Raw genomic sequence first — 10,000 nt, forward strand, 5'->3', positions numbered from 1 at the left:
ACTACTGCTGCTGCTGCTGCTGCTGCTGCTACAACCACTACTACTACTAACGATGATGATGGTGATGATGATACTACTACTACTACTACTACTACTACTACTACCAATAATCATAATCATAGTCATAAAGTGACGGCGATACGAAAGAGCCAGAAGAGGGCAGCCTGATGCCGGTCTGACCGCCACTGATGGATGACCGCGGCTACCTGAGTCCACGCTGACCACCCACTCCCCACCCACCCTCCCCCATCACACACCCCATCCCCACCCCTGTCCTTCCCACCTCCTCCCCAATCCCTGACAGAGCCCGTTTCTCTCCGCGGGGAGGTCTGATGACGGTGTTAGCACGATCACGATTCGCTCCTGTGGCAAGCCAGGTCCATGGGACTTGATGCCTGTGTGGAAACGAATGGCGGACAGGAACAGTATGCTTTGTGCGTGGTAGATATAAAACAATACAGGGTGAAGTCAGGAGAGTAAGTGAGGAGGGGGTTAGGGGGTAGGTGGTGGGGGGGGTGGAAATATCTGGAGAGAAAGAGTTGATGTCAGATGGACAGAAAGAAAGAGAGGAGGAAGAAAGGAAGGAAGGAAGGTTGAAGAAAGAGAAGAGGAAAGAGAAAGAGCTGAAGTCAGATAGACATGTCGAAAGAAAGAAGTGATGGAAGAAAGAAAGAAGGAAGGAAGAAAGACAGAAAGAAAGGAGGAAAGAGAAAGAGTTGAAGTCCAATAGATAGACAAATAGAAAGAAAGAAGAGAGAAAGGAAAGAAAGAAGGGATGAAAGAAGAAAGAATGAAGGAACGAAAGAAGGAACGAAGGAGGAAAGAAAAAGAGTTGCTGTCAAATAGATAGATAGAAAGAAAGAAAGAAAGTAGGAAAGAAAGAGGGGATGGAAGAAAGAAAAAAGGAGGGAAGGAGGAAGGAATGAGGAAAGGAAGAAAGAAAGGAGAAAAAAGAAAGAGTTAAAGTCCTATAGATCGACAGATAGAAAGAAAGAAAGGAAAGAAAGTAGGAAAGAAAGAAGGGGTTGAAGAAAGAAAGAAGGAAAGAGAAAGAGCCGAAGTCCAATAGATAGACAGAAAGAAAGAAAGTATGAAAGAAAGATGGGATGGAAGAAAGAAATAAGGAAGGAAGGAAGGAAGGAAGAGAGGAGGAAAGAGAAAAAGTTAGTCCAACAGATAGACAGATAGAAAGAAAGAAAGAAAGAAAGAAAAAGGGATGGAAGAAAAAAGATGAAGGAAGGAGGAAAGAGAAAGAGTTGCCGTCAAATAGATAGAAAGAAAAAAAGAAAGTAGGAAAGAAAGACGGGATCAAAGAAAGAAAGAAGGAAGGAATGAAGGAGGAAAAAGTTGCCGTCAAATAGATAGAAAGAAAGAAGGAAAGAAAGTTTGAAAGAAGGAAGGAAGGAAGTAAAAACGAAAGGGAGGAAAGAAGGAAAGAAAGAAAGGAAGGAAGCAGAAAGGCAGATGAAATTAAACTGATGACAGAAAAAAAAGGAAAAAAAAAAGAATCATTGAACCGTGGGAAGCAAGGAAATACAGACAGACAGACAGAAAGAAAGAATTGCAAACACAGAAAGAAATTATTGAGAGAAAAAAAATAGATAACTACAGAAAAGGGACAAAAGAAGTTGAAACGACAGACAGAAAAAAAACGAAAGAAAGAGAGTGAAAGAAAGAAAAAAGATGCTGCTGGAGATGTTCATGTCATTTAGGAATGGGGGCACTGCATAGCGTGATCAGTTGTCACGTGACTGACACATCAATTTCCTTAACATGGAATCCAGGCATGTGCTGGACAATGGAAAGAGTTTTATAGGGAAAAATAATAAATTGGACAGCACAGTGTATAAATGAGAGCGAGAATTGGAAAGGCAAGAGAGAGAGAATATAGAATATGAAGGAGAGGAGGAGGAGGAGGAGAAGAAGAAGAAGAAGAAGAAGAAGAAGATGATGATGATTGTTTGATTGATTGATTGATTCTTTAATGGGTAAAGAATTAGGCGCAGTAAAGGCCTTTATACATTCTGCCCATTTAACGACATAAAACATAAAAATAAACGACACAAAAGATAGAAATAAAGAAATAAAATGAAATAAAATAACATAATTAGAACGACGAATAAGAATAGTAACTGGAGTAGTTCATTAAAGAAGAACAAGAAGAAGAAGAAGAAGAAGAAGTAACACCATAAACCATAATAACCCAGCTAGAAGGTGCAATGGGTATTGGAACCAATATGTATTTGAACCGCCAAAAGTATTATTAGCGTTTGGAGAAAAAAAGTAATGACCACAAAACAATAGCTTACCTCGATTTGCCAACCCTTCCCGCCCCCCCGCCCCCTCGCCCGCCCCCCCCCCCCCCACCTCAGCCCCTGCTCCCCGCCTCCCTTCCCTTTGCCGCACCCCCCCTTATAACACTCCACCACACCACACCACACCACACCACACCACACCACCTCCGCCCCCACCACAGAACACCCCATCATACTATTCCCACCCCCCGTCCACACCACACCACACCACACCACACCACCTCCGCCCCCACCACAGAACACCCCATCATACTATTCCCACCCCTCGTCCACACCACACCACACCACACCACACCACCTCCGCCCCCACCACAGAACACCCCATCATACTATTCCCACCCCTACCCTCAGTCTCTCTCTAAAAAAAAAAAAAAAAAAAGACAACAACAACAACAAAAAATGTGTCTTCTGAAAACAACAGGAGCAGAATAATTATACCGGAAATGACGTCTCCCCACCGGAAGCGGGGATAAGGTGGAGCGGGGTTCTGTCCCCTGCGACGTGACACGTAGACCTCTGGTGTTGTCTTCCCGTTTTTGATCCATCACGGTAGTCTTTCCGCTCCTCTGATTGGACAGGGCAGGTCACGTGGCTGTTTTTCTTTCCGCTCGTCTTTCTTCCAGTCTCGAGTTGTCTGGCGTATGGTGTTGTCATGGGAGTGTTCTTTCTTTCTGAAACGGACGGGTCTTGTTACTTGGTTACGTCTTTCTCCAGTTGTGAGATGTCTCACGAGCGTTGGTTTGAGAACGTCAAGAGCTATGTCTGCTGTCGCTCATGTATTCGCTATATTGGATTTGCATGGTTTTGTTTGTTTGTTTGTTGTTTGTGTGTGTGTACAAGGATATTCTGGTTGAAGCGACAAAACCCTTGCCACAGAACAACGTTGTGATGGAGAAGAAGGCGCGGGGGGGGGGGGGGGGGTTAGCAAATCTTCACTCAGAACATAACTTTTAATATGCTTGGTTGAGAAACAACGAATACAGAAATGAAAGAATAAAGAAATAGATAAATAAATAAATAAATAAATAAACAAAAATATAAACAAGTTCACAAATACCGTTATTCAAGGAATCAAGAAAACTGGAATTGTCCATTTTGTAGTAACTCACTTGAAACCGAAATTCACTTCACTTTTGAGTGCCCTAAGTATGAAGACTTACGATCTAAGTATTTACAGAATATTGTCAATTACGAAATCCATAATCTGGAATTTGTCAGAGTACCAGAAGAGAGTATTTTTGTTTTTGCGAAGTTTCTTTTCTATGCCTTTAAGCTTAGATCCCAGATCTTGAATGCAGTCCCAAATATACAAATGTAATTTTTTTTTCCTGTCGTGTAAATAATAATGTATCTATCGACTGTGAACCCCCATTGAAAGGGGCTGTGGCCTATTCAATACACTAGCCTGTCAATGTCAACAACAACAAAAAAAAAAATATATATATATATTATATATATATATATAAACAGATAAATAAAATGCTGGGGGAAGTGGGGCTAAGGGAAATTACGAAACCTTCAAAGACAGCCACAGTGGGGCCATTTCCCTTCTGTTGAGGGGAGAGAATCGTTTGTTGTGCCTGACATGACTAGAGTATTGCCCCCTGGGGACTCAGAATTTTTGTTTGTAATGTCCAGCGAGCCGTCCTATCCCGGTATATAATCAAAGAATCGTGTCAGCTAAATTTGCCTGTGCTGTAGGCGGCATATCAGACACAATTATGACGTCTGGGGCATGCGGAACCACCATGGGGAGGTGGGTGAAATTGTGGACACTTTATCATCGCCGTTGATCGGACAGGAAAAAAGAAAACGCATTGCATTGTATTGTGTTGTATTGTATTGTATTTCTCTTCTTTTGTCACAACAGAGGTCTCTGTGTGAAATTCGGGCTGCTCTCCCCAGGGAGAGCGCGTCGCTACACTGACAGCGTGCAGTTTTATTTCTTTTTCCTATCGAAGTGGATTTACTGAATTTTGCCAGGAACAACCCTTTTGTTGCCGTGGGTTCTTTTACGTGCGCTACGTGCATGCTGCAAACGAGACCGGTTTATCGTCTCATCCGAATGACTAGCGTCCAGACCACCACTCAAGGTCCAGTGGAGGGGGAGAAAATATTGGTGACTGTACCGTGATTCGAACCAGCGCGCTCAGACTCTCTCGCTTCCTAGGCGGACGCGTTACCTCTAGGCCATCACTCCACTGTACCGAAATAAAAACTTTGATCTGTAGGGAGGAAATTTGTTGTTGTTGTTTGTTGTTGTTTTTGCGCAAAAAAAAGAAAAAAAAGAGGGAGACAACATTGAATGATGAATGAGTGAATACATGGATTATTGACTGAGTTAATACATTTGATGAATCAATTAATTTTTGTAAGGAATGGTTTGTTAGCAGCAGGCCAATGCCGCAAAGTTAAGGGATGTATATCAAAATACACCATTATAGAAGAACACATGATTATATCAGTCTGAACGCCCAAGTTTGCGAATGTATAATACAAATGAACAGGTTGTGTCTCGAAAATAAACACTGAAACAACGAATGCTAATAATCTTAATAATGAATATAATGTTGTGCATGACCATCCAATTTGACAGTTTACAATGCTGAAACCTGATGATTATGATGACAATGGTTATATCTACTGTTGCTGTCCTGTTTTAGGGGCTTAATCTGATAGTGTTTGCTTTCTAACGTTCGTCCGATGTTTTCCTGTTCTTTATACGTTATGATGATTGGATTTGTCTTTTAAAAATCAGTAAAACAACAACGACAAACAAACACACACACATACAAACAACAGCAAAAAATAGACCACTTTGGGTTTTTTTTATGCCGTCAGCATGTCGAAAGGAGAAGAGATGAGCTTGTCTGTAATACATTTCTCCTGTAAGCTACCCTTGGGACAACGTGGAGAGAGAGAGACAGAGAGAGAGAGAGTAAGAGACAGAGACAGTCAGAGATGGGGGAGGGAATGAGGGACAAGAGATAGAGAGATGGAGAGGGAGAGAGAGAGAGATGGGGAGGGAATGAGGGAGGGGAAAGAGAGAGAGAGAGGGGGGGGGGAGGGAATGAGGGAGGGGAAAGAGAGAGAGAGGGGGGGGAGGGAATGAGGGAGGGGAAAGAGAGAGATGGCGAAGGAATGAGGGAGGGGAAAAGAGAGTGAGAGATGGGGGATGGAGGGAAGGAAGGAGAGAGAGACACATAGAGAGAGAGTTGGGGGAGGGAGGGCAAGAGAGAGAGAGATGGGGAGGGAGGGGGGACAAGAGAGAGACAGAGAAAGAGAGATGGGGAGGGAGAGAGGGAGGGCAAGAGAGAGAAAGAGAGAGAGTTGGGGGGAGGGAGGGAGTGAGGGAGAGAGAGATGGGGGAGAGAGGGAGAGATGAGGGAGGGAGTGAGGGAGAGAGATGGGGGAGGGAGTGAGGGAGAGAGAGATGGGGGAGGGAGTGAGGGGCGACGAGAGAGAAACAGAGACACACACACACACACAAAGCCCCGAAGTGTTAATCTACGTGGCTTTTCTGAGAGCGGAAAGTGAAGCTTAAAGCGTTAAACAGGGACCGAAGCAGATGGATGTGTGGGCGGTAGTCCATTGGAAGCAGCAGCTTGGGGGATGAGCGTGGTATGAGGCCACACGCAGGCGTGCCCACACACACACACACACACACACACACAAACACAGGAGAGAGAGAGAGAGAGAACGGCTGATCAGAAAGTGACGCCAACGTCTGTCTGTCACCTGACCGTGACAGTACCTCCCTTTTCCGGTTCTGTTACTGGTACCAAAGACGTAGACACATTCTAAGCTGGTTGACGAACAACGCACCAAAGCATTGTTGCAGTTCTGTTTGTTGTCCATAGAAACTGTTGTTATTCCTACAGGTACTCAGTTGATAAGGGCATTCTCTTCCTTAATCTTCGTTCTTATTAACTCCCTGAAGAGTCATTTGAGTCAACGACGGTACAGCAATGGGTGGGGACACACCTATTGCCGACCATCGACTCTCTATCAAACAGCACGTGCACCCTGCCTTTTGACGTCAAAGAATGTATCACAGAAGACCCCCCCACCGCGTTCATCGCTCGTGGTCCAAACCGGAAATGACGTCTGTCTTGCCGACCAGAAAGGAAAAGGGAGAGTAAATAGGGAATATAAAACAAACATTTGGGCGTGTCAGAAACTTGACGAAAATAATTAACTGTTGGTACCTATGGTTATTTTCGATTTCCGATCGTACAGGGTTGAGCGTGCTGAAGAATAGCCAGGGTGCGTATTGGACTGTTTTGTTTCCTTCTTCTTTTTTTTTCTTCTTTTTTGTTGTTGTTAGATTCCAAAGAGCACGCTAACTGTAATTACCGGTTCAGAGAGGGAGGGAGCTGACGGATGCAAGTTCACAAAGAGTGGTAGGACGGGGTTCGGTTCTTTGAAGGACTGATGAACAATGGATGTTTTGTTGTTCAGGGTTTCAGTCTGGTTTGCGTTCAGGGTCGTCGTGACCTGTTGCTGTTGTCGGCCGTCTGTTGGATTCAGGAGGGGGGAGGGGTGGGGGGTGGCCCCCCTCTCCTTCCCCGTGCCCCCCCCTCCCCCTCCCACCCCGCGCAAGTCCTCCTTCCGTCGCTCTCGTCACTGGAGAGTGTTGTTTTTGTGTGACAGGAGTAGCGGATATTTATTTCTTTTCACCCATTCTCTCTCTCTCTCTCTCTCTCTCTCTCTCTCTCTCTCTCTCTCTCTCTCTCTCTCTCTCTTTCACACACACACACACACACACACACACACACACACATATCCACAGAAAGGGAGAAACACACACACACACACACACACACACACACACACACACACACACAACTAGATAGAAAGAGAAGGAGACAGAGAGAGAGAGTCCATCTTAAAGCACCCCCCATAGGCGCAACAGTCGAGTGGTTGTGGCGTTGGACTTTGAGTCCTGGTATCCCGGGTTCAATTCCGGCATCAGCACCTGCTGGATTAACGATGGATTTTTTTCCGATCTCGCACATTAACAGATGTGCAGACCTGCTTGTGCCTGGACCACCTTTCGTATGTATACACAAGAAGAGGTTAGAAAACCAACCAACCAACAAAACAAAAAGAAACCCACCCGCACACTTAAGATCCCGTAATCTATAACAGCGTTCCGCGGATTATGGAAACAAGAACACGCCCAGTACGTCCTTCGCAAAACGGAGGATAACTGCTTACATGGCGAGGTAAAAGCGGTCATTGACGCAGAAAGCCCACTCATTTTTTGCCCGTGAACGAAGACGTTGTTAAGTCCACGAGTGCAAAAGAAGAAGAAGAAGCACAGCGCTCAGTTCTCGAAACAAACATACAAACAAAAACCAAAAGAAAAAAACAACAACTAAAAACGGAAAAAATGAGCTTATCTTGTTACGAGGTGGGGGGACATTGTGTATTTTTAGCTTACAGAATGTTAAATCGTTCACAATCATTGCTTTTGGCCTGGTAAAATCATGAGCTTGTGTCACGAGGTGGGACATTGTGTTTGTTTCGCTTACAAAATGTTAAATCGTTCACAACTATTAGTTTTGGCCTGGTAAAATCATGAGCTTTTGTCACGAGGTAGGACATTGTGCTTGTTTAGCTTACAGAATGTTAAATCGTTCACAACAGTTGGTTTTTGGCCTGGTAAAATCATGAGTTTATCTCGTTTCGAGGTGGGACATTGTGTTTGTTTAGCTTACAGAATGTTAAATCGTTCAAAACCGTTGGTTTTGGCCTGGTCAAATCATGAGCTTATCTCGTTACGAGGTGGGACATTGTGTTTGTTTAGTTTACAGAATGTTAAATCGTTCAAAACCGTTGGTTTTGGCCTGGCAAAACCATGAGCTTATTTTTGGTACGAAATGGGACATTGTGCATCTAAAGCTGACAGAATATTACACCATTCATAACCACTGGTTTGGGCCTAGTAATTTACTTTGGAATAGAAATAAAAACACAGGTTTGTGCACGGTTTCCCTTTTTTGTGTTTGTTTTATCAATAACATAGAGTAAAACCACGTTTGTTTGTATTGTTTATATTCAGCATAGTGTTTGTTGTCTGAAGCAAGAAGTTCGAATTGTTCCATTGTTTATTTGTTTTGACTGAAAAAAAAAGTAAAAACAATTTTGAAATCTATTGTGTATTCGTCTGTATTCTTAAGAACAGAATAAACAAAATTTAAAACTTCGCTTCTGTGATTTCGTAAGAATGGGATAAATCAGATTGAATGGGCTGGTTGGCGTGTTCTGTTTCCTTGCAGCTTTGAATTATTGGTTTGTTTTTCTTCTCAAGAACAGGACAAATGGTGTTGTTTTTCTTCCGTCTGTTCGTGCGTGCGTGCATCAAGAGATCTTTATATTGTGTGTGTGTGTGTGTGTGTGTGTGTGTGTGTGTGTGTGTGCGTGTGTGTGTAAGCGAGCGCGCGTGTCTCTCTCTCTCTCTCTCTCTCTCTCTCTGATGTGTGTGTGTGTGTGTGTGTGTGCGTGCGTGCGTGAAAGCGAGTGCACGCGTGTGTGTTTGTTTCTCTCCCTCCCCTCTCTCTCTCTCTCTCTCTCTCTCTCTCTCTCTCTCATGTGTTTGTGTGCGCGCGTGTGTGCTTCTCTCTCCCTCTCTCTCTCTCTCGTGTGTGTGTGTGTGTGTGTTGATTTTTTTTTTTTAAGTTTCTTGAATGTTTTCCGAAGAACAGCTCAACAGACGTCAAAGATTTTCTAGCTTGTTTCGTGTCGGCAGCTCAGACCAAACATGCCACTGGATTAAAAAAAAATATTACTATTTTGAGGCTGTGATTATGATCTGACTGGGATACGAACGCTTCCACCGGATGTTTTACAAGCAAAATCATTCATGAGGGCGTAATAGTTTGGGAGATTCTGTGGGTTTTTGTGAAGCGTTATTGAAAGCGGGGGACTTATTTTCTTATGAATTCTGTGTGTGGATGGTGAAAAGAAAAAAAACAACACATCAATACCGTCCTGCGCTACATTTTTCTTTTTATCTTTCGTTGATCCTGAGAAGAAAAAAACCCCAAAAAAAACAAAAACAAGAAACAAAAAGGTGGGGGGCGAGGGATTTTTTATTCTTCTTGTCAGACAATCTCTGACTCTCTCTCTCTCTCTCTTTGTGTCTAAGTGGATATTGTATGTATAGAAGTACGCGTGAATGCATCTAGAATATAATTTTCTATTCTTTGATCCAGCTTATTAGTGGGGAGCAGAGCTTTAAATGAGTATGTATGTTTATTCAATAAAATGTCATTGCGTCTCTCTCTCTAAGTCTCTGTCTCTCTCCCTCTCTTTCTGTCTGTCTCTCTTTGTGTGTCTCTGTCTCTCTCTCTATCAATCTATCCAGTTCTTCTCTCTGTGTCTATTTCTGAATCTCTCTCTCTCAGTCAGTCAGTCTCTCTCTTTCTCTCAGTCTCTCTCTCTCTTTCTGACTGTCTCTTTCGATCCCTGTCTCTCTGGTAGGGTGAGCGCATACGCGTGTGCGTGGGTGATGGGATGAAAGGGAACAAATCAGAGTTTTAGTTCAATCTTCTTTCGTGGCTTCCATTCCTTCCTGGCACAAGAAATATCTTTTTGGATACTGTTTTGTTGATATTTTGTTTCAGGCGTTCGTGTGGCTGTTGTTATCTTTTTAACTCTTTCACCGCCAAGCTCGTGTT

General features: G+C 43.5%; 1 protein-coding gene across 1 annotated transcript in view; it reads left to right on the forward strand.

The window, feature by feature from the left end:
- Positions 1–10,000, forward strand: part of LOC143290145 (nociceptin receptor-like) — a 388,332-nt gene that overhangs the window by 75,491 nt on the left and 302,841 nt on the right. The gene's annotated exons all lie outside the window — the stretch shown is intronic.

The sequence above is a fragment of the Babylonia areolata genome, chromosome 15 (genome assembly GCF_041734735.1).
Source record: "Babylonia areolata isolate BAREFJ2019XMU chromosome 15, ASM4173473v1, whole genome shotgun sequence".
NCBI lineage: Eukaryota > Metazoa > Mollusca > Gastropoda > Neogastropoda > Buccinidae > Babylonia > Babylonia areolata.